The sequence below is a fragment of the Mercenaria mercenaria genome, chromosome 14 (genome assembly GCF_021730395.1).
Source record: "Mercenaria mercenaria strain notata chromosome 14, MADL_Memer_1, whole genome shotgun sequence".
In the NCBI taxonomy this organism is placed as follows: domain Eukaryota; kingdom Metazoa; phylum Mollusca; class Bivalvia; order Venerida; family Veneridae; genus Mercenaria; species Mercenaria mercenaria.
Genome location: NC_069374.1, coordinates 74745512 through 74772469, shown reverse-complemented (window position 1 = coordinate 74772469; position 26958 = coordinate 74745512). Strand labels below are relative to the sequence as shown.

General features: G+C 36.6%; 1 protein-coding gene across 3 annotated transcripts in view; it reads left to right on the top strand.

Annotated features, from left to right (window-relative positions):
- LOC123527717 (uncharacterized) overlaps positions 1 to 26958 on the top strand; it is a 236941-nt gene that overhangs the window by 173613 nt on the left and 36370 nt on the right. The window lies entirely within an intron of this gene.

The window sequence follows — 26958 nt, the reverse complement described above, 5'->3', positions numbered from 1 at the left end:
TTTGATAACCTACAATTGAGATACCAGTCAATTTAGTCAAATTTTTCTGCTCTCTTTGCTTCTAATGTTTGTGAGATTTATCACACAAACATGAGAAATATTTGAAAATTTTCATGATTATGTGATTACCCCTGCAGGAAGGTAACCCTTACTTGCCCTTTCACTGCTCGTATATGCACCCTCTTTCAGAAAATCCTGGCTATGCCTATGCTGTGGTGGCTTGAAAGTCACTCAATCATTGTAATTTGAAACTGGACAAAACATTTACCAAAAAAGTGATATTTATTTTGTACTCTGTACCAGTTATTATGCTCATTTTACTAACAGAAGTGTAACATTTTGTGTCCACCCACCCACTTCCCTCCATGGCCCCCTTCCCCTGACTGCAACACAGCACACCTGGTATATCACCATGACGTTTCCTTCCTAAACACTTGACAAACCATGTCACTATGGTGTTTTGTTTCTGAACACCTGACATACCATGACACCTTGAAGTTTTCTTCCTAAACACCTTACATAATGTGTCACCATGACGTTTTCTTCCTAAACACCTGGCATAACATGTCACCATGATGTTTTCTTTCTAAACACCAGTCATAATGTGTCACCATGATTTTTCTTCCTAAACACCTGGATCCTGTGTCACCATGATGTTTTCTAACTAAAAACCTGTCATACTTTGTCATCATGTCCTAAACACCTGACATACCTTGTCTCCATGATGTTTTCTTCCTAAACACCTGTCATAACATGTCACCATGATGTTTTCTGCATAAAAACCTGACATAATGTGTCACCATGATGTTTTCTTCCTAAACACCCGTCATAGTGTGTCTCCATTAAATTTTTGTCCTAAACACCTGGCAAACTGTGTCACCATGATTTTTCTACCTAAACACCTGGATCGTGTGTCACCATGATGTTTTCTAACTAAAAACCTGACATACTGTGTCATCATTTCCTAAACACTTGAGATACCTTGTCTCCATGATGTTTTCTTCCTAAACACCAGTCATAATGTGTCACCATTATGTTTTCTTCCTAAAAATCTGACATACTGTGTCATCATGTCCTAAACACTTGACATACCTTGTCTCCATGATGTTTTCTTCCTAAACACCAGTCATAGTGTGTCACCATGATGTTTTCTTCCTAAACACCTGACATACCTTGTCACCATGATGTTTTATTCCTAAACACCTGTCATAATGTGTCACCATGATGTTTTCTTCCTAAACACCTGTCATAACATGTCATCATGATGTTTTCTTCCTAAACACCTGACATACCATGTCACCATGTCCTAAACACCTGACATACCGTGTCACTATGTCCTAAACAACTGACATACTGTGTCACCATGTCCTAAACACCTGACATACCGTGTCACCATGTCCTAAACACTTGACATACCTTGTCACCATGTCCTAAACACCTTACATACCGTGTCACCATGTCCTAAACACCTAACATACCGTGTCACCATGTCCTAAACACCTGACATATCATGCTATGTGGTAAAAGTCAGAAACATGCACATATTGTTTTAGATCTATGACCTGCATCCAATATTCATTTTCTTACATTTTGATTAAATTCCAGTGATAGAATAATCAAGTTCGCTTTTTTTTCTATAGAAATTCTTGAAATTTTATTCTGTTTTTTGTTGGAAAATTGTAGCAGTTACCTTTGTTTGTATATCTTCACATCACACTTAGTTGTGCTAAAGAATGAAAGAAAGCATTTTATGTTTTTGAAAATGAACAGCAGTAACAAAAAAACAGGTTCTATTTTTAATTCAGTTAGCAAAAAACAAACCTAACTGGCACAACTGGCATTAAGGCTGAAAATCAGTAATTATGTCTCCCACCACAAAGCTTGTCCGCACTCTAAATCGAACATTTCTCATCCGATCTTCACCAAACTTCAACAAAATGTGTCTGCCAATAAGTGATTGGCCAAGTTCGATAACCACGTTCGATAAGTAGCCGAATCGGCCTAGGCACTTAGGAATTATGGCCCTTGATTTACCAAAAATACTCAGATTTCTTGCGCAGTTTTACCCCTAAACCGTCGCCTATACTATTATGTCTCCCACCACACAGTGATTTATTATTATTGATTTACTCCAGTCTGTCTGTCTGTCTGTCTGTCACAAAGCTTGTCCGCACTCTAAATCAAAAATTTCTCATCCGATCTTCACCAAACTTCAACAAAATGTGTCTGCCAATAAGTGCTCGGCCAAGTTCAACAACTAGCCAAATCGGCCTAGGCACTTAGGAATTATGGCCCTTGATTTACCAAAAACACTCAGATTTCTTGCACAGTTTTACCCCTAAACCGGGGCTACTAGTATAGGCATCCTTTTGATGTCAAGAAAGCGCATGCACATGTTGATTAAGTAAACAGTATATAAAGACTGCCTTACTATTTAGATGATTAGGTAGTTGTGGGAGACATGCGCTTTTCTCAAAAGCATCTCTATTATTTATTTATATTCAGAAATAGTTCAAAGACATTGTTTAAAGAATGCTTAGGCCTGCATGTGTGAAACTTTATAGGACGACTGTCTGTGGTCATTGTTTTAGGGGTCAGTAAGTCAAAGGTTAAGGTCACAATGACTTTTAGATTGAAAATGTTGTTTCCAATCCATAATTGAAGAACACTTTGGCCAATAGGCGTCAACTTCAAAAGATGATTGCCTGTAGAGGATACCTATTGTTCTAGGGATCAGTAGGTCTGAGGTCGAGATTGCAGTGATGATTTTTTTAGGTACTAGAGGCCACATCTAATTCCTAACTTCCATGAAACATTGTCAGAATGTTTGTCTTATAAAGTCTATGTCAGCCGGTCATCTATGGCCAGAAAGTAGGTCACTCAATCAAAGCTTAGAAAAACCTGGTAAACCATTCCTCCTGATTGTTACTAGGTCTTATTTGATACTTAGGTCAACTACATTAGGAAGGTCAGATGAGTGATACAGGGCCGTCATGACCCTCTTGTTTTATAACTTCTTTGTTTTCATTCAAAACCAATAGTTCTCAAAGAAAGTGATATTTAAAATATTACGATTTTCTTCCTCTAGCTGAAATATATGTTCGAGAAATTATTTTGCCGTCACTTTGATAAAATTCACATTAAGATTTAGCTTCAGTATTTTTCTGGCTTGCATTGCACACTTCTCATGTATTTATTAAACTGTTGCCTCCAAGGTATATATTAAAATGAATGCGAAATAGCGAAGCTACGTGTGATTAAAGGGAAAAAATTCCGCTGCTTTGAAACCTTAGTTTCAGAAAATGGTATGTCAGAGAAGTCTCAGTATCAGTCTATTTTATGTCATGATTAGAAAACAAGTGTCATTATTTGATCGCTTTGTGTACATATATAGTGAAAATTGTGCTTTCTTCAAAGCTCAGTTTCCAGCAAAAACCATTTTAATTGCTCCAGCATTGATGCTGATATTATATGACACACCTTGCTCATAGAGCAATTACAAAGAGATGTCTGAGCTTTTGTTTAAGGAAACAAAAGGAGAAAAATCATTTTTAAAATTTCACTCTTATTGCTATATACATTAATCTATTAACCAGGAGGCTGCCTCCAGACATTACAACAAAATTTTAAAAACAGATAACAAGTATATAAAATATCAAACGTCATAAAATTTATTTTATGTCTATATAATAAATATACAGCTAAATTCCTACAGTTTTAAGGTACTTGTTCACAGTTTGGGCAAAATTTTCAACTTGTTCATTTTACTTAAGGTAGTTCTGCACGTTTAATAACCAGAATTAATGGCGTAACGTCATTTATCTGGAAAACATATTATATTATAGGCCATTATGTTTATTTTTTACTATGAGAAGTTTCATTAAAGTCTACATTGTAGAAATAAACGGGCGCTAAATAAATCTGGTATAATATAATATAATTCTGTTTGCAAAAATGTTATGAAAATTGTGATTTTCCCATAGACTCCTATTATAAAAGCTTGCATGAGGTCCTAATTTTTCAAATCAGGCTAGCAAAATCTTTTTTATTTGCTGAATTTTTCTAAGTATATTCTGAGGTTTTGAAAAATCAGGGTTTAATCAAATTCTACATTGCAGAAAAAATTTTGATCCGTAGGTGCAGAACTACCTTAATAGAACTTTTTTTTAAAAATAACATGTATACATGGATGTATTTGCAGCTAGGCCTCTGAGTTCTTTTTGCTGGATAAAGTCTCCGCCTACTTTACCCTTAAATTGTATTGAATTTTTGGCATTTTTTAATGTATTATCGTTGCGCCTGTGCCTACGGTGTCTATATAAGGATTCTTGTAATTGCCACTGATTTAGTGCACATGCATGTTTCTATAATAATTATGAACATATTATTATAAAAAGATATTTCTTTATGTACCTGTTATACAGATACAGGTGTCATGTTTTAAATATTCTGCTGTGGAGAGATCAATGTGGCAGTTGACAGAATAGAAAGGCAGGTTTTCTAAGAAAATAAAACTTTATATTATCATTACCTCCTGAGGCAAAATGCAGTTTAAGATTTATTGCATGCATAAGATACTATTTCAAATCAAAAACAAAAAGATATTTAGTTTCTTTGCTATTTATGCAAAATAAAGTATAGCAAAGTGGGAAGGTGTTTGCAAATTAATTGAAATGCAGAAATCTGCGCAGAGATCTCTGAACTTTTAAGACTTTGTAAAAGGCTAAAACGTCACTTAGCCGTGTATCTTTGTTAGGGGGAGCGGTGGTCTAGTGGATAAGGTGTCGGCCACTCAATCCAGGGGTCGTGGGTTTGAGCCCCACTGGGGTCAGGACCATGACTTCTCATATGACACCAGTACTGGTTTTTCCAGGAAGCAGACTCAAGAGTGGTTCCAATAAGCTTGAAGCTTTCATCACAATTGAGCTAAAACAAATTAGTATAAACTAAACTATCTTTGTTACATTAGTACAAAATGTAATGAAACTGTACAGGAATGTGCTTTCGGTAGCTAATTAATAGTAACAGAATTCATTGTAAGCAAAATTATTGCAAATTGAATGAACTTAGCCGTTACAAAGTGAATTAAAGTCTTAAGATTTAGACTTTGAGCATTTATGAACCAGGGCCCAGGTCAACCTAAATGACATTTAGTTTTAGTCAATCTGTAGTAGTTAATTTCTGTAGTGTACAACTTTAGTCATTTTAAGATAGTCCTGTGCAGCCTTAATCGAGCTTGGAGATGTCGGTCTCACAAAGAAATAATTTCTGATGAGCCTTGGTATAGGATTTCTGAGCAAAGTGTCACAGATTTCAGGATGAAAAAAGCCAGGTTTGTGCAGAGTTGTCTTGATTAAAAAACCTTCCCATGTAAATAAAATTTCAGTCATTGCTTAACCCTTAGCCTGCTGGCGGCAGATGATTCTGCCTTTGCGACCAGTGCAGACCAAGATCAGCCTGCACATCCGTGCAGTCTGATCATGGTCTGCACTGTTCGCTATTCAGTCAGTAAATTTTCAGTGCAAACCCCTTTGAATAATAAATGGTATGGTCCAAATTGAAAGATGGACCAGTCCATTATAGAAATACAGCAGGGTAAGGGTTAAGCTTTTATTTGGTTTAGAATGTATGGTTTAACAAGCGAGGATGTGAATTCCTATGAACACTGATGGCTAACTTCATGTATCAGCGTTATCCTTCGAATTGTCAATCATTTTAAAAAGTATTAATCCTTACTCTACTAAGTTTCTATAATGAACTTGTCCATCTTTGAATTTGGACAGTACCATTAACTGTTAAAAAGGGGTGCATACCAAAAGGATACTGACTGAATGCTGAACAGTATAGATCTTGATCAGACTGCATGGATGTACAGACTGCTCATGATCTATACTGGTCACAAAGGCAGAATGTATCATGTCAGATGTTTTAAAAAGTATTAATAGTTAGACAAGATGTTTTCAGACTTTGCATAATGCTATGCATTATATATAATTAATTACTTGTAATAAGGGAATGTGTCTAAAAGAACTCCATAATCTGCGGTATTAGTATTATAGCATTATCTTTAAAAGTGGTCAGTCACACTTAAAGTTCCATACGGCTTGTAATTTTATGTTTTAAAAATCAGATAAAGCAGTCGTTCAAACAGAGAATATGCATACTGAAATGGTTATAAAAACACTTCAATATTACACATGAACATATACGGACAGAACCGTAAAGGGAGGTAATCAAAACATTGGATTCAACAATACTTTCTACTATGTTCATCAAATATTCAAACGCTATGACAAATGTTACAGAAAAACAATTATTGAAAATGGGAATTAACAAGAAAATAATAAATATTATGTTCATAACAAAAAATGTGGCAGCCACAATTTAAACAAAGGCATTATGGACCTTTAATCACATTTCTGGATGTTTTTTTACTTTTCCTGTATTCTATAAGAGATATGTAGGTCGATCATTATAAGATATTTGAGCCGTGCCATGAGAAAACCAACATAGTGGGTTTGCGACCAGCATGGATCCAGAAAAGCCAGTGCATCCGTGCAGTCTGGTCAGGATCCATGCTGTTTGCTTTCAAAGCCTATTGGTATTAGAGATACTGTTAGCGAACAGCATGGATCCTGACCAGACTGCGCTTTCAAAGCCTATTGGTATTAGAGATACTGTTAGCGAACAGCATGGATCCTGACCAGACTGCACGTATGCGCAGGCTGGTCTGGATCCATGCTGGTCGCAAAGCCACTATGTTAGTTTTCCTATGGCACGGCTCATTTATATTTTCTCTATTTTATAAAATGTTTTAATGACCCAGCCTCCGCCCAATTAATATGGAAGTATTTAAAAAGCTGAGGATTTCTTCCAGTTTCAATCATTAAATTTTCTAGATTTACGTTTCCATTTGAAAGACAATCAGAACCAAAAGGCATTTTGCTTTTAGCTTCAGAATTTTTCCATTGTGCAACCAAGATAGGCAAAGGGAGTATTGATAATAGATTTTACAAACTTGCATTTCTAATGAATTTTGTTTAATTATCGAGTTGTAAATGCATAACACTTTGATAAATATTACACAGTACAGTCATACTGTTGTTAAGCAGCCAGTCTGGAGAAAAGATCTGCTTAAGACAGGTGACCACTTAACGCAGGTAGTGATATTTTTTCAGGAACACAAACAGTTTCTGTGGAAGGTATCATACATATAAAATGTGGCCAATGTATGAATAATATTCTCTGGTATTAGCCTGTTCCCCTATATTCTCGCGGTACTAGTGACACTAAACACAGTAAGCAGGCAAATAAAAATATAACAGTTATTTTGTTTAATAAATAATATAAAATAATTCATTATCTACCAAAACGTACAAGTTTTGACACAAAATATAATTTAAATACTCCCGACAATCACGTGTCAACATGTACACTTTCTTCCATTTTGATTTTGTATGTCCTTGTTATTTTCGCGTTAAAGATGTTGTTGTTGTAGTTTTTGAATTATTGTTAGGTTACATACCACGATATTTGTTTATTTCCGATACACTAAGGACTTCTGTGTCTGTTTGTAAAAATAACAGTTTAATTATAATGATATTGGTAAAATTATGCGAAATGTTCCACACCCAGTACTTAACAATTTACTCATTTTGACAGTGTGTACACCTGAGAGAGCTGTCCCTTCTCAGAACCCTGACCATTGAACCTTTGTATGTGACCACTAAATCCAGTCCGTTTCGGAAATTATGGTACCAAGGCAGAAATTAAAGGGAATCGGGGCATTGCGATATCATCGTTCATCCGAATTGGGCCTATTTATGACAGACGACATAAACAAAACATTGGCGAAAACTATGTTAACAAGGGAAAAATACAGGATTTGGGTTTAACTGGATAAAAATTTAAGTACTTCAACTATTTTGAAAGCTAACTCACCAAAATTCTATGCATTCTGGATGAAATGATTAAGATTTGAACTGAAAGGTTCTGCCTTTGTGACCAGTTTAGCACGGATGTGCAGTTTGATCAAGATTTGCACTGTTCACCATTCAGTCAGTATCTTGTTGATAAGCACCCCTTTTCACAGTTTATGGTATTGTCCAAATTGAAAGATGGACAAGTTCATCATAGAAATTTAGCAGGGTAAGGGTTAAAATTGACAAAAACAAAAAAGTCAGATTGTTTCCATAGTTTTGATGACGAGTCTAGGACTGAGTAGAAAATAGGTGTAGTGTGACCATCAAAGATGAAGATGCATTTGAGAATGAAAAACATTGGCCACTGACAGCATAAAGCAGGTGGACATTTAATGACATTTGTTGGAGGGAATTCAAAGTGACCATTAATGGCATGTGACGGTTTATGAAAGGCGGCCATTAACACGAAGTTGAACTGGACTTATATTTCACATAATTCTTTAGGGTAAGATTTATACTTGAATAAAACTAGAATAACTCCATCTTTGTTGGGCAACCAGGATAGAAAAATCAAGTTAAAAATACCTCCAGTGAAAATTAAGGGTGTAGTGATATATCGAAATTCACTGTATCTTGCGATATGCGAATGGTAGGACACGTACTTACTGTAGGGAATGGTAATGACACGTACTTACTGTAGGGAATGGTAGGACACATACTTACTGCGGGGAATAGTAGGACACGTACTTACTGTAGGGAATGGTAATGACACGTACTTACTGTAGGGAATGGTAATGACACGTACTTACTGTAGGGAATGGTAATGACACGTACTTACTTCAGGGAATGGTAGGACACGTACTTACTGTAGGGAATGGTAACGACACGTACTTACTGTATGGAATGGTAGGACACGTACTTACTGCGGGGAATGGTAGGACACGTACTTACTGTAGGGAATGGTAATGACACGTACTTAATGTAGGGAATGGTAATGACACGTACTTACTTCAGGGAATGGTAGGACACGTACTTACTGTAGGGAATGGTAACGACACAAACTTACTGTATGGAATGGTAGGACACGTACTTACTGCGGGGAATGGTAGGACACGTACTTACTGTAGGGAATGGTAATGACACATACTTACTGTAGGGAATGGTAATAACACATACTTACTTCAGGGAATGGTAGGACACGTACTTACTGTAGGGAATGGTAATGACACGTACTTACTGTAGGGAATGGTAGGACACGTACTTACTGCGGGGAATGGTAGGACACGTACTTACTGTAGGGAATGGTAAGACATGTACTTACTGTAGGGAATGGTAAGACATGTTTCTATAGGGAATGGTAAGACACGTACTTACTGCAGGGAATGGTAAGACCCGTACTTACTGTATGGAATGGTAAGACACATACTTACTTTAGGCAATGGTAAGACACGTACTTACTGTAGGGAATGGTAAGACACATACTTATTTTAGGGAATGGTAAAACACATACTTACTGTAGGGAATGGTAAGACATGTTACTATAGGGAATGGTAAGACACGTACTTACTGTAGGGAATGGTAAGACATGTTACTATAGGGAATGGTAAGACACGTACTTACTGCAGGGAATGGTAATGACACGTTCTTACTGTAGGGAATGGTAGAACACGTTCTTACTGTTGGGAATGGTAATGACACGTACTTACTGTAGGGAATGGTAGGACATGTTACTATAGGGAATGGTAAGACACGTACTTACTGTAGGGAATGGTAAGACATGTTACTATAGGGAATGGTAAGACACGTACTTACTGCAGGGAATGGTAATGACACGTACTTACTGTAGGGAATGGTAGGACACGTTCTTACTGTAGGGAATGGTAATGACACGTACTTACTGTAGGGAATGGTAGGACACGTACTTACTGTAGAGAATGGTAATGACACGTACTTACTGTAGGGAATGGTAATGACACGTACTTACTGAAAGGAATGGTAGGACACGTACTTACTGTAGGGAATGGTAGGACACGTACTTACTGTAGGGAATGGTAATGACACGTACTTACTGTAGGGAATGGTTGGACACGTACTTACTATAGGGAATGGTAGGACACGTACTTACTGTAGGGAATGGTAGGACACGTACTTACTGTAGGGAATGGTTGGACACGTACTTACTTTAGGGAATGGTAAGACACGTACTTACTGTAGGGAATGGTTGGACACGTACTTACTATAGGGAATGGTAGGACACATACTTACTGTAAAGAATGGTAGGACACGTACTTACTGTAGGGAATGGTAGGACACGTACTTACTGTAGGGAATGGTTGGACACGTACTTACTATAGGGAATGGTAGGACACGTACTTACTGTAAAGAATGGTAGGACACGTACTTACTGTAGGGAATGGTAGGACACGTACTTACTATAGGGAATGGTAGGACACGTACTTACTGTAAAGAATGGTAGGACACGTACTTACTGTAGGGAATGGTAGGACACGTACTTACTGTAGGGAATGGTAGGACACGTACTTACTATAGGGAATGGTAGGACACGTACTTACTGTAGGGAATGGTAGGACACGTACTTACTGTAGGGAATGGTAATGACACATACTTACTGTAGGGAATGGTAGAACACGTTCTTACTGTTGGGAATGGTAATGACACGTACTTACTGTAGGGAATGGTAGGACATGTTACTATAGGGAATGGTAAGACACGTACTTACTGTAGGGAATGGTAAGACATGTTACTATAGGGAATGGTAAGACACGTACTTACTGCAGGGAATGGTAATGACACGTACTTACTATAGGGAATGGTAGAACACGTTCTTACTGTTGGGAATGGTAATGACACGTACTTACTGTAGGGAATGGTAGGACATGTTACTATAGGGAATGGTAAGACACGTACTTACTGTAGGGAATGGTAAGACATGTTACTATAGGGAATGGTAAGACACGTACTTACTGCAGGGAATGGTAATGACACGTACTTACTGTAGGGAATGGTAGGACACGTTCTTACTGTAGGGAATGGTAATGACACGTACTTACTGTAGGGAATGGTAGGACACGTACTTACTGTAGAGAATGGTAATGACACGTACTTACTGTAGGGAATGGTAATGACACGTACTTACTGAAGGGAATGGTAGGACACGTACTTACTGTAGGGAATGGTAGGACACGTACTTACTGTAGGGAATGGTAATGACACGTACTTACTGTAGGGAATGGTTGGACACGTACTTACTATAGGGAATGGTAGGACACGTACTTACTGTAGGGAATGGTAGGACACGTACTTACTGTAGGGAATGGTTGGACACGTACTTACTTTAGGGAATGGTAAGACACGTACTTACTGTAGGGAATGGTTGGACACGTACTTACTATAGGGAATGGTAGGACACATACTTACTGTAAAGAATGGTAGGACACGTACTTACTGTAGGGAATGGTAGGACACGTACTTACTGTAGGGAATGGTAGGACACGTACTTACTGTAGGGAATGGTTGGACACGTACTTACTATAGGGAATGGTAGGACACGTACTTACTGTAAAGAATGGTAGGACACGTACTTACTGTAGGGAATGGTGGACACGTACTTACTGTAAAGAATGGTAGGACACGTACTTACTGTAGGGAATGGTAGTGACACGTATTCTTAGGGCATGGTTGGACACGTACTTACAAAAATGGGAATGGTAGGACACGTACTTACTGTAAAGAATGGTAGGACACGTACTTACTGTAGGGAATGGTTGGACACATACTTACTGTAAAGAATGGTAGGACACGTACTTACTGTAGCAGGATGTGTGAAAATTCTAGGCAGCTTGTCCTACAGGTCGACTTGCTTACAAAAAAATTGTCGAGCCTTCTGAACCTGTTGGTATTAAACGGAAATGTTCTCCTGATAGTACATTTTATGTCTTTGTCATGTTTCATAGACAAATTCTTAATAAAGCGAATGATAAATTACCCATAATTCTAAACAAACACTTTCTTCTTATATGTCTGTCACACTGTAGACAGGAAGTCCATGACAGAACAAAACATGATGCATAATGTCTCAGACATTTATGAAAAAAAATGACATTCTATTTATTTTGCTATTAACCTAACCTGTTCAATGATGAAAGTTGTTTATTTCATGCAGAATATCACTATATTATCAAATGAACAGACATATCAATTTTGTGAAATGCCAACATTATTAAATTTCATTTTCGATGATGGCAAATATCATAGAATTCTTCTGAAATCTTTGATACTTCGCTCAAAAATCTGTTACCTAGGATCAGTCAGAAATCATTTCTTCATGTGACTGAGTTAGTGATATTTAGATATTTAGTACCCTGCAACCTGTATGTATTTAGTAGTTTACAACCTGTACTCCTTTTTATATGCTCATCTTTGATAAAAGGTAAACCACTGTAAAAATCAAATTTCAGCAGTTTCAAAGAAGTTATGTCTCCTTAATATTAAGTTGCCTTTACCAGAAAACTGAGGGAAAAGAAGAACCTGACCTTCAAAAGAATAAACTCATTCCTTTTAGCTAACAAATAAAGCAGGTTTTGTATTATCTTCTGCTACAAAGTTTACTTCAGGTAATATTAGATATTGCTGCAGATCAAATGCAGAGTTAGAAAGATTCAAAAGTTTTGTTTTGTGAAAATGAGAATTCTGCAAATTTAATTTCAGATGTATATACAATACTCCTGCATTGTGCATGCAGTTTTGATTTATGAAGAGAAAAATGCAGTTTCCCTGCAGGCATATAATATATACAGCTTATTGGAAATACTGAAAGGTTTCAGAGGCTGCGTTTAATATAAATTGCAAAACAGTTTTTGTTCAAGCTTCTACTCTCGCTTCTACTTTTCCTTCTCTTTTCTACGCTGCAAAATGCGTTTATTTAATTTTCCTGGAATTTTGTGGTTGGTTACCATATTTTCCTATGGATAACTAGTGACATTTGTCTGGTATAATATAGAAATAAATAAAATTTATGCTTTACCATCAGTTCTCAGTGCTTTTCCCAAACACTTTGCCCAAATGCTTTTTGTAGATAACGTACACATATTCGCAGTTGGGCAAAGTGTTTGAGAAAAGTACAGAGAACTTGCAGAATTGTTCTGTATGGAAGAAAGCACTCAATTTGCTGTCTTCAATGTTCTTTATTTTATACAAGTCTGCCAAGGAAAATATAGGCAAAATGTTACATGAATCGGGACATTTTCTACATGTATATGGTATCCAAAAGTCACATGGGTTGGCAGCCCCAAGTCAGATAACTTGAGAGTCACTTAAGCATGAAGTGCTCATGGTGAGCTATTGTGATCATGCTGAGTCTGTCGTCCATTGTGCATGTGTCCGTCTGTCCATCCGTCGTCAACAATTTCTTTAAAGGACATCTCCTCCAAAACCATGGATTTGATGAAACTTGGACCTAATGTTTCTTGAGTCAGGTCCTCTACCAAAGTTCTTCAAACGGTTCTGCTTGGTTGCACATTGGAAAATTGTCAAATAACATCTTTTCCTGAACCACTGGTCTGATTTTAAAATAATTTCACACAAATGGTGTTATGTCACCTTCTACCAAGATTGTTTAGAATATTTTGGTTCATCAAAAAACATGCCCGCTAGGTGGTGTGGTCACTTTTCCCTATATGTATATAGTGGAAACTTTAAAAATCCTCTTATTTGAAACTGCTGGCCCGATTTTAAGATAATTTTACACAAATGGTCTTTTTGTGACCCTCTGCCAAGAGTGTTAAAATTATTCCGATTCATTTAAAAACATAGCCGCCAGAGGGCATGGTCACTTTCCCTTTAAGTATATAGTGGAAACTTTAAAATCTTTTTTGTGAAACTGCTGGCCCAATTTTAAAATAATTTCATACAAATTGTCCTTGTGCAATATATGTGACCTTCTACCAAGATCATTCAAATTTCTACTGTACTGGCCTGTACGATGGATACTTGAAATATTCTCAAAAAGTTGTCTCCCTTTAAAAATGAATGCTATTTGTAATAAAATGAAGATAAGCAATTGCTGAAAACTACGTTCCACTTAGTTATTTGAAAGTTCAGCACTGGGACATTATTGTAAATGCATCAAAACAAAGATTTGTAACACTGTTCTTTGACATTGGTGAGTTTTTGAAGGTGGGGAACTGTCCTAAAGTGTGGCCTCTTTATATATCAGTATACTGACACTTGTTTTGGAGAGTATTATACATGTGAAGCAACTCTTTCTTTCTATGATTGGGTGGTGTTATTTGAAGTTTTTCTTTCTCAAATGTAAGGCTAAGCATAGGGGACATTGTTGGGTCTATAGACATGAATCTAGATTTTGAGAAAGTCATGTATTAAATGAAAAAAATTGATTTTGTCTTCACAACTTAAAGGTTGAAGGTCTTAGAAAACAAAGGACATTGAAAAAGGTAATGCAGTTATAAAATAGTAGAGTTCAACATTTAAATTAAACTGTTTGTTTTTTTTTTTGCTATTTTTCGTAAAGGGGGTTCCATCAGGTGGTGTGAAATACTGGTAATTAAGAGTAAGATGCAGTTTATGAAAAAGTACTTTGCTTAAAATTGGCAGAGGTTATTTTAGTTACAATAACAATAAAACTTGGTTTGAAAAAAAAATGTACAGTTGAAAACAAGCCTTCATGTGAAAATGTCATTTTTTTTTTTTTTTTGTGCATAGTGGACAAATTTAGCTATATATTTTAATATAACTTTTAAACTTGGGTATAAATTGGCCCAAAAACACTTTCTAAAACTGATCGAGCTAAATAAAAGTAAGGAGAGAAAAGAAAAGACCTCATTATTTTGAAAACCGCCAATATCTTCTGTTTAAAACATGCATTAACAGCAGTTTCGGATATTTAAAGTGGAATTATGCACATTTTTCAAGTAAAACTCCAGCTGAAATAGGTGTGTGTGTGTGTGTAAGTGTGTAAATAATAAAAAGTGTATAAAAAGGGTGAAGGAAATTATAGCTTTTAACCGGGCGATATACAAAACTCTTAATTCCTGTTACCAGTGCAAAATAATAACTTTCCAAATGTGACTTTTATTATTTTGACTGGCGCAGTCTTTTTAAGAAAATGCAAACTGCATGCAAAAGATGCTTCCCTTCAACTTCAGAAATCTCTACCTACTGGTAAGGGAGATCACTGTGTAGAAGATTGAAGAAAAGAACTACTATTTTATTAGTCTGATTTCTTTATTTTTAAAGCATCAACTTCAAATACTTTGTTAATTTAACACATTAAAATGCACAGCAACCGAAAATTGCTTTTATAAAACATTCACCAAAAACACACTATGTGCACTAAGATGTGCATAATGCTGCTTTAAAATGAATGTACTACTCAGTAACCTGCCTTGAATATATCTTGTTGCTGATATATATACATGAAATTTCTCCATTTGGAAAATAAATTCTCCCTTTAGGACATAAAATTAACATGACTGTTTGTATAAAATAAAGGAAGTTTTCAAGTCAAAGGCAAATTTTGCTGTGCAATATACTCTTAAAATACTTTCTATTATGCAAATGAAGGTACAAAAAGCTTTCCATACTTTCCTCTATGCAAATTTTATATGCAAAAAAATGCAAACTTCAATTAAATTTTGTATTTAAATTCTTAGAAAGCCCATTACATAGTTGATCAGCAACACTTGGTGAAAAGTAGTTTCCCTAATGAAAATATCTTATACAGTGACTGAAACAACTCTTCGGTTATATACATCTACCTCTGTTTTTTTACATATTTTTTTTTTCAATTACTGTAAAATCATAATTATGATTTCATGCGCGTAAATTTCAAAATTTTGGCAATGGAGTTGATAGACTGGTCCAGATATTGGAGTTTATAGACTGGTCCAGATAATGGAGTTGTTAGACTGGTTTAGATACTGGAGTTCATAGACTGGCCCAGATGCTGGAGTTCATAGACTGGTCCAGATACTAGAGTTCATAGACTGGTCCAGATACTGGAGTTCATAGACTGGTCCAGATACTGGACTTCATAGACTGGTCCAGATGCTGGAGTTCATAGACTGGCCCAGATGCTGGAGTTCATAGACTGGTCCAGATACTAGAGTCCATAGACTGGTCCAGATGCTGGAGTTTATAGACTGGTCCAGATACTGAAGTTCATAGACTGGTCCAGATGCTGGAGTTCATAGACTGGCCCAGATGCTGGAGTTCATAGACTGGTCCAGATACTAGAGTTCATAGACTGGTCCAGATACTGGAGTTCATAGACTGGTCCAGATGCTAGAGTTCATAGACTGGTCCAGATATTGGAGTTCATAGACTGGTCCAGATATTGGACTTTATAGACTGGTCCAGATACTGGAGTTCATAGACTGGTCCAGATACTGGAGTTGTTAGACTGGTCCAGATACTGGAGTTCATAGACTGGTCCAGATGCTGGAGTTCATAGACTGGTCCAGATACTAGAGTTAATATACTGGTCCAGATACTGGAGTTCATAGACTGGTCCAGATACTGGACTTCATAGACTGGTCCAGATGCTGGAGTTCATAGACTGGCCCAGATGCTGGAGTTCATAGACTGGTCCAGATACTAGAGTCCATAGACTGGTTTCATGCGCGTAAATTTCAAAATTTTGGCAATGGAGTTGATAGACTGGTCCAGATATTGGAGTTTATAGACTGGTCCAGATAATGGAGTTGTTAGACTGGTTCAGATACTGGAGTTCATAGACTGGCCCAGATGCTGGAGTTCATAGACTGGTCCAGATACTAGAGTTAATATACTGGTCCAGATACTGGAGTTCATAGACTGGTCCAGATACTGGACTTCATAGACTGGTCCAGATGCTGGAGTTCATAGACTGGCCCAGATGCTGGAGTTCATAGACTGGTCCAGATGCTGGAGTTTATAGACTGGTCCAGATACTGAAGTTCATAGACTGGTCCAGATGCTGGAGTTCATAGACTGGCCCAGATGCTGGAGTTCATAGACTGGTCCAGATGCTAAGGTTCATAGACTGGTCCAGATACTGGAGTTCATAGACTGGTCCAGATGCTAGAGTTCATAGACTGGTCCAGATATTGGAGTTCATAGACTGGTCCAGATACTGGAGTTTATAGACTGGTCCAGATACTGGAGTTCATAGACTGGTCCAGATACTGGAGTTGTTAGACTGGTCCAGATACTGGAGTTCATAGACTGGTCCAGATGCTGGAGTTCATAGACTGGCCCAGGTGCTGGAGTTCATACACTGGTCCAGATACTAGAGTTAATATACTGGTCCAGAATCTGGAGTTCATAGACTTGTCCAGATACTCGAGTTCATAGACTGGTCCAGATACTGGAGTTTATAGACTGGTCCAGATACTGGAGTTAATAGACTGGTACAGATACTGGAGTTTATAGACTGGTCCAGATACTGGAGTTCATAGACTGGTCCAGATACTGGAGTTTTTAGACTAGTTCAGATACTGGAGTTTATAGACTGGTCCAGATACTGGAGTTCATAGACTGGTCCATATAATGGAGTTGTTAGACTGGTCCAGGTACTGGAGTTCATAGACTGGTTCAGGTACTGGAGTTCATAGACTGGTCCAGATACTGGAGTTGTTAGACTGTTCCAGATACCTGAGTTCATAGACTGGTCCAGATACTGGAGTTCAAGGACTGGTCCAGATACTGGAGTTGATAGACTGGTCCAGACACTGGAGTTCATAGACTGGTCCAGATACTGGAGTTTATAGACTGGTCCAGATACTGGAGTTCATAGACTGGTCCTGGCCCCATGTTCACTAAACATTTTTTGATCTCAGCTGAGTTTGAGTTTGAAATTTAAATATCAATTTTACGAAATCTTCAAGGTTAAATTTCAACTGAAACTGATCATAAATACTAAATAGCCACTTGAAAATAGTTATTAACTTGAAATCCAGTTTTAAACATGCTATTTAGATAGAAATGACATATTAAGTTTCATAATCAAACTCAGCTAAGACTTAAAATGTTTTGTGAACACGGGGCCAGATACTGGAGTTGTTAGACTGGTTCAGATACTGGAGTTCATAGACTGGTCCAGATACTGGAGTTTATAGACTGGTCCAGATACTGGAGTTAATAGACTGGTCCAGATAATAGAGTTCATAGACTGGTCCAGAAACTGGAGTTTATAGACTGGTCCAGATACTGGAGTTTATAGACTGGTCCAGATACTGGAGTTGTTAAACTGGTTCAGATACTGGAGTTTATAGACTGGTCCAGATAATGGAGTTCATAGACTGGTCCAGATAATGGAGTTGTTAGACTGGTCCAGATACTGGAGTTCATAGACTGGTCCATATAATGGAGTTCATAAACTGGTCCAGATAATGGAGTTGTTAGACTGGTCTAGATACTGGAGTTCATAGGCTGGTCCAGATACTGGAGTTCATAGGCTGGTCCAGATACTGGAGTTCATAGGCTGGTCCAGATACTGGAGTTCATACACTGGTCCAGATAACGGAGTTCATACACTGGTCCAGATAATGGAGTTGTTAGACTGGTCCAGATACTGGAGTTTATAGACTGGCCCAAATACTTTAGTTTATAAAATTCAAATTTCAAATTACAAATTATTTTATTATATTGTAATGTAAACCTATATTAACATAATTATAGTGACAAGTTTACACAACATAAATATCATAAATATCATTAAGCTATCACTTCTGAATGAAATATATAAGAATATGCATTCAGTATGTGTGGTTGAAACTCAAAAGTATTTAATTAAGCATTTCTTCAACTTGGAAGCAACAGAACAGATATAGACTGGTCCAGATAATATTGTTTTTAAACTGGTTCAGATACTGATCTTTATAGACTGGTTCGGATACTGGAGTTTATAGACTAGTCCAGATACTGGAGTTTATAGACTGGTCCAGATACTGGAGTTAATAGACTGGTCCAGATACTGGAGTTTATAGACTGGTTCAGATACCGGAGATTTTAGAATGGTCCAGATAATAGAGTTGTTAGACTGGTCCAGATACTGGAGTTTATAGACTGGTCTAGATACTGGTCCAAAAACTTGTTTAAAACCCGTGACCCAGCACTGACTCAGCATGATCTGACATGTTGTCTCCCACTACCGAGAATATTTGCTGGATTGAACTCGCAGACACTTCATTCATAATGTCTCTTGCTAAGCCAAGTACCCACTCAGTGTGGTGCATGCTTTAAAAATAAATACTTTGTTAACCAGTAAATTGAAGACATTTTATACATGCAATAAAACATAAAATTAAAGTAGAATCACAGATCGCTCTGTCATGTGTTGTTGGGTTACTGCATAAACATCAGGAAATAAAAAAAAAAAGTTTACAAGCCGTTGCATACCCTTTATGTTTTATGCATAAGATGTGACGGATCAATAGCATGTTTTTTTTTTTTGCAGTAACATATTTTTACTGTCTAGTGCACATGCATGCATGCATAATGAATTCAGAAACCTTGAACTTACTGTATTAAACTAGTGAGACGTGGAAAAATATAGTCGATATATACTTCTTTGCCGTCTTATTTCCGTGTATTTTTCTGTATAGTCGTTTTTCACAACTTGGCAATCCGTCAAAAATGTGTATGGCGGACAAATAGAAAAAATAAGTAAATCAACGTAAAACTTACATATTTTTCAGTTTTAGTACTCATTTTTCTATTTGTCAGTAATATGAAATATTTTACAGTTTGTCATTAAGAAATGAATATAATGACTTTCATGAAATAGACATGATTATTCCATAAAAAAAGATACTATGAATCGTAAATTGAACGTCTCACAATTGTTGGTCAATTAACAACATCTTTACCAAAAAATCTCGGTCCAATACATGTTTAAACGCATTGTCCCGTGCTGTCCCAAACATTAAATATTCTCAAGAAGTTATCCCTCTTGAAAAAGAATTCCATTTGTGAAGAAATAGAAATAAACAATTTTCAAAATTTCTAAAAAACGATGTTTAATCTTAAAAATTATTCGAAATTTCAGAACATCAAACATTATTGCAAATGCATCAAAAATAGGATACGTAACATTTCTCTGAAAATGGTGATTTTATAAAAGCACAGAACTGTCCAGAAGTGTGGCCTCTTAATGTGGTCCCCCAGCCCTCATGAAATTATTTGTCTGAATATCTCTGAAACATGTCTGAACATTTCTGAACACAGACTGAACCCTGTCTGAGCAATTTTTAGCAGTCAGAATCTTTCTGAACAGGGAGTTTATGTTCTGAACATTTCTGAATGTTTCTAAACTTGTACTGAATTTTATCAGAATGGATGCAGACAGTTTCAAAAGATGATTTTTCTGAACTTTATCTGAAATGTTTCTGAAAGATTCATTAATGAGTTCAAATTGTTTCAGAAGGTGTTTTTTTCTGAACTTTTAGAAAGATTAAGAAGATGACCAATTTTTCTAAACTTTTACTGAAACAGATATCAGAAATAAGTTGAAAATAAAATGTTTCTTGTCATGAAGTCATGAATGTACATTTTCAGAAATATTTTTATACACAACAGAATATGCATAATTTTTTTTTTTCACAAATTCATTACATTTTTAAATAAGTGGAAAAAAATCTAATACATATTAACATAATACAAATTTTAAAATGAGCCGCGCCATGAGAAAACCAACATAATGGCTTTGCGACCAGCATGGATCCAGACCAGCCTGCGCATCCGCGCAGTGCTGATCAGGATCCATGCTGTTCGCTTTCAAAGTCTATTGCAATTAGAGAAACTGTTAAAGAAACAGCATGGATCCTGACCAGACTGCGTGGATGCGCATGCTGGTCGCTGGTCGCAAAGCCACTATGTTGGTTTTATCATGGCGCAGCTCATATGTCCATGATCATTATTATATGGTACAGCCTTTCAAGACCTGGATCTTATAAGACCCTTTCAAGCACAACATTCAACGTCTTTTTGTCATATATAGCCTTCAGCAATGGTTACAATTAATCAACAAAATCCAATATTCAAAAGAGTCATTTTTTTCCTTAATCATAGAAAAATGTGGCAGTCACATTATAAACAAATGAATTATGTCATGGTCAACTACATCCTGGCATTGGAATTACTGAGATGTTTCTCCGACATAAGAGACTAGTATTGGTTCTAATTCCCAGGAAATATGGCTTTCCATATATTGGTGCTACACACCGGGCATGTTAAAGAACCAGACTGTCCATTCGTAAAGAGCTAGGTTGTTAGCCAGACAGGCTTTCTCTCTCTTTGTTCATGGTCGGTTGGTACTGTTTGAATGGCACCCTGTAAGTGAATGTTTATCATGAAAAGGGCACTACATAACTTTGGTATAATATAATAATTTGGTTATTATAAACTTAATCATATTGGCCTAGTCTTGCTTAAATTCGAGAATTCAAGCATCCATTAGTAAATTGTTATTTATAAGCCAGGGCACTCGTTTGGCCATTTTTGGGGCCGAATATGAACCCCATTCCCCTCATAAAATAATATGTTTTTTTCCCCTTTCTCAGAAGAAAATTCACCTGAAAATAGGTTGTTTGACACAACTAGATATGAACTCTCTTTCAAGTTATATTATAGTGCCTCTAAGGAAGGTAACTGCTGCAATATAGTTACATAAGTTAGAAATGATTGAAAAAACAGTATTAATAAGTGTGAAAAGTAGTAACATATATATAGCTAAAAAACTTCCCATTTTTGTCTTAAAACGACAAAAAATTCTCCTTCCTGAGGGTATGGGTACCTGTCCCCAAAAGTTGTCTAGTGCCCTGTAAGCTGTGCAGTTTTCATTTAAAATAACTCTTTCTTCCTGTGCGAATCCTTAAACAGTGCTAAATATGTTTGTAATGTGGGAAGATATTGACATTTAGGCTGCTTCCCAGGGGCAAGTGATTCTGTCGTTGCAACCATGGCAGTGCAGACCAAGTTCAGCCTGCAAGTCTGTGCACTGTTCACTATTCAGTCAATAAATTTTCAGTGAACACCCCTTGGTATTGCCCAAATTGAATTAATGGACCAGTCCATTTTAGAAATTTAGCAGGCTAAAGATTAACAAAAATAAATTTTATATCATAAAATAATTCCTGGAAGGTCGCTGGTTCCACATTAGTGTCTACTGATGCCTGAAATAATGAGGCAATGTTTCTTGTTTGTTTGTAAGCTTATTTATAGCTGCCACAAGTAACCCATATGGGCAACTCCTCCAGAAGACTGTTAGTAATATGTTAGTGAGAGGATAGTGCATGGTACAGAAGACGCTCCAATTCCAGAAGCTTCCCTGTTTTTTTTTAGCTTACAAGGTGTAAAGAACCCACACAGGGGACTCTTTTCCCAATGTTAGTAACTTTTAGTTGGAGGAGCGGGCGCTCAAACTCACGACCCCTGGTTTGGTAGTCAGACATTGTTATCACTGGACCATTGTGTCTGATCTTGGAGGCGATGCTGTAATACCGAGGCTTAAATAGCTAGTGATAACTCCTCTTTTTAAGTGGGAAAACTGCTACATGACTATAAATAGTTACTCATTAATTAATAAGAAGAAACAGCTACTGATATTGTAAGCATTTTTATCTCTGTGTTTCTAGAAAAGTTCTGTAGCATATTTAGCTTATTTATTTTTTATCAAAAGATAACAGAAAACATTTTCAGAGCGACTTTTTTGTACTTAATGTAACCTGATAATATCCATCAGCAGGTATTAAATATTAAAGATTTACTTCCAAGTTTTAAACCCAGTTTCTGATCTTGAATTGAACCATAAATGGAGAATGAACAAGAAGTGACTACATATTATTGGCATCTTCCAAAAAGATTATAAATGTATGATATTTATGTCTCCCCCATAAATGGGGGGAGGGGGGGACAATATTGGTTTTGCCTTTGCCGTCCGTCTGTCTGTCTGTCTGCATTAAGCTTGTCTGGCTTTCACAAGTCAAACTGCTGGCCGGATTTTGACGAAACTTCTCAGATCAGAGTGATCAGTACCAACCCTAGTTGTGCATGTCGCCGGCACGTTCCACTTCGCTGCACAAAATGGCCACCAGAGCTAAAAATAGAAAAATCTTGTCCGGCTTTCACAGGTCAAACTGCTGGACAGATTTCAATGAAATTTCACAGGAGTGATCAGTACCAAGCCAAGTAGTGCATATCACGGGCAAGTTCTGCTTCCCTGCACAAAATGGCCATGAGAGCTAATAAAATTAGAAAAATTTTGTCTGGCTTTCACAGGTCAAACTGCAGGACAGATTTCAATGAAACTTCACAGGAGTGATCAGTACCAAGCCAAGTTGTGCATTTTGCCGGCACGTTCCGCTTCACTGCACAAAATGGCCGCCAGAGCTTAAGGTATACAATGGGGGGAGACATAATTATGTTTTTGTGACAAAAACACCTTCTAGTTTTTCTGGCAAACTGCAATGTGACAGTCATTTTCATGCAGATTACAAAGTTATATAATGTTTGTTCTGGCACACTGATACGTAGTGACATCTTCAAGAACATTACAGATATATGTTATTTGTTCAAAACCCTTCATCATGCTAAATGCGACTGGTTCTGCCTTTGCGACCAGTGTATTTCTTGATCTGCACTGTTCGCCATTCAGTCAGTAATTTTTTTGGTAAGCACCCCTTGTAACAGTTAATGGTACTGTCTAAATTGAAAGATGGATGCGTTCATTATAGAAATTTAGCAGGCTAAGGGTTAAAAACTGCTATATAGTGACATTTTCAAGAAGATAAAAAGTGTGCTTTATTTTTGTTCTGGCCACCTTCTTTAAGATTACCAATACATAGTGGTATTTACAAGAACATTACAAATCTATGTTATTTGTTCTTACAAACTGCTTCATAGCACCAATTTTAAGAAGATTAGAAATATATGTTATTTGTTCTGGCAAGTGTCATCTTCAAGATTATAAATACATAGTGCCATTTTCAAGAAAATTTTAAAATTAGTGAATGTTATTTGTTCTTGCAAACTGCTGTGTAGTGCCAACTGCAAGTAGAGGCCTTTCAGCCTAGCTCAATAGGTAGAGCAAGATCAGTGGATCACAGGCTGGTGAGTTGGATCTTAGGGCAAGGTGTATGTTCTCCATGACCATTTTGTTAATAGACACTGTGTCAAGAGTCATGCCAGCCTCCACCTCTGAGTCATGTGCAAACAAAAAATGGCAGTTACTTGCTGAAAACAGGTCAGAACTGGTACAGAATAAAAAAAACACTAGTAAGGTTGACTGCGCATCATTACATGGCTGAAATACTGTTGAAAAACAGCTCTTAACCCAAACAAACAATCTTCAAGATAACTGAGCTATGTCATTTGCTCTGGCAAACGGCTGTGTCGTGCCATTTTCAAGAAGATAACTGAGCTATGTCATTTGCTCTGGCAAACGGCTGTGTCGTGCCATTTTCAAGAAGATAACCGAGCTATGTCATTTGCTCTGGCAAACGGCTGTGTTGTGCCATTTTCAAGAAGATTACTGAGCTATGTCATTTGCTCTGGCAAACTGCTGTGTCGTGCCATTTTCAAAAAGATTACTGAGCTGGCAAACTGCTACTTAGTGCCATTCACATGCCAGCCAAAAAACATATTTCTGTCTTGCAATAAGGCCAAGAACTCTAATTCTGTTCTGCAAGTGAAGTCAAGAATCATAACTCTTGTCTTGCAAGTTAGGTCAAGAGTCATAACTCAGTCTTGCAATTTAGACCAAGAACCATAGCTGTCTTGCGTGTTAGGTCAAGAGTCATAACTCAGTCTTGCAATTTAGACCAAGAACCATAACCCTGTCTTGCATGTTAGGTCAAGAACCATAACCTGTCTTGCATATGTCAAACTCATTAAGAAGTAGATTAGTGTGACAGGTTAAAATGTTATAACATCAGGTCCAGTACGTCATCTTAAGATAAACTGTGTAAAAAATCAATCTTCAAAGTAAAAAACGATCCAGACAATTATTGAAAAAAAAACAAAAAAAAACACTACATGAAAAATGAAAACATAATTCTTTTTTCTGTCATGATTCGGAAATTAATTGTTACTATAAAAGTGCATTGCACTTTTGTTGCATTTTATATTGTAGATTTATAGTTAATGGTGACAAGTTTTTTTCTTAATAAAATAGGGAAAAAATGGGTTGAAGCAATTTTCATTTGTTTTCCATAGAACATTGTCTCTGCATTGTACTGAAGTGTTCGTTTTTTATGATTTATATTTGACAAGCTTATATCTCTGTGTCTTTATTATTTTATAAAGTTTTAAAAGTGGGTAAAATCAGATTTCTTTTTGCCGTTACAAAAAGTCAAAATACTTCACTGTCATATTACCATCAATTTTAACTCATAGCCACTGCTGTAAGCTGCTGTCGGTTTCAAGATCCAATTCAGTTCAATGTTTTATTTGAGTCTCATTCGCAATACATATACAGTGTAACTTCCGAAAACCGAACGACCTCCGGACCAGCCTAAAAGTTCGGTTTTTGGAAGTTTCCGGAATTCAGAAGTTTAAAAGTTTGTAAGCAATGTAGACTTGGTGCACAGGAGTTATGTTTTCTTACACATAGGGTGTTGGAGATTTTTATCCTTTTCAATTTTACAATTTCATTAAAAGTAAATAATTAGTCAATTAATTAATTAATTAATTAATCAATTACAAACATTAAGGATAATAAATACACAAATAACAGATGTAAAAAGAAACAACATATCTTATATAATAGCATTTACGCAAATATTTTCCACTTACATTTTACTATCTTTGGAGTTTGGAGTTCGTCAACATTTCATTAATGTTGACACTGCATAGTTTAATCGATGTAACTACATGAACTAAAACACCTACTTTACTTTCGTTCAAACATTAAAAAAAGTTTTTCACACTAAGATATTTAATTTATCACGTTTTCATAAATTGAATACAAATGAAAGTAATCACTGATTACTTCCTTACTTTTGCATCAAATGATCATTGTGATTATCTAACGTGTCAAAATAAACGTGGGCCGCTGATAGGTAAACAAAAGAACATGTTGACAGCGTTTTTGGATTATAAGGTGACACTTTTAAACCAGCAAAAATTTTATTGCTCCGTTTTTGGAAGTCAATTTTAGTGTTGAAATATATAAATGTCCTTCAAAAAACGTCCGGTTTTCAGAATTCAGAAGTTCCAGTTTTCAGAAGTTAAAAATATATAGAAATAAGAACAGAAAAAATCGGGACCTTGAGGTTCGTGCGGTTTTCAAAGGTTTTCGGTATTCAGAAGGTCCGGTTTTCCGAAGTTACACTGTACAATAAAATATACATATAAAACACAGTTACATGTATGCGACCAATCATAATATACAATTATTGCCTTTTGGTGAGGTCAATATGTGGATTTATCTACCTTATAAAGCGATATCAACCTCGGGCTGTTTTATCGACCTTATAAAGCGATATCAGTCTCTGGCTGTTTTATCGACCTTATAAAGTGATATCAATCTCGGGCTGTTTTATCGACCTTATAAAGCGATATCAACCTCGGGCTGTTTTATCGACCTTATAAAGCGATTATAAAGCGATATCAACCTCGGGCTGTTTTATCGACCTTATAAAGCGATATCAATCTCGGGCTGTTTTATTGACCTTATCGATATCAATCTCGGGCTGTTTTATCGACCTTATAAAGCGATATCAACCTCGGGCTGTTTTATCGACCTTATAAAGCGATATCAACCGAGGGCTGTGCCCTCGGTTGATATCGCATTTTTAGGCTGATAAATCCACATATCGACGGAACTTAAAAGGCAACAACTGTTTTATTATTAAATCCAGCCTGCTCATAAGTATAAACATTAAATACAAATATCTGCAGCCTTTGGTCATTTTTCGTCGTAAATTATGTATAACGTCGCATTGTTTTGACGTCAAACTGTTATGACGTCACAGCTGGCGGTCAGTATGTGTTTTTGGCCCCGCCTTCAAGTCAGTAT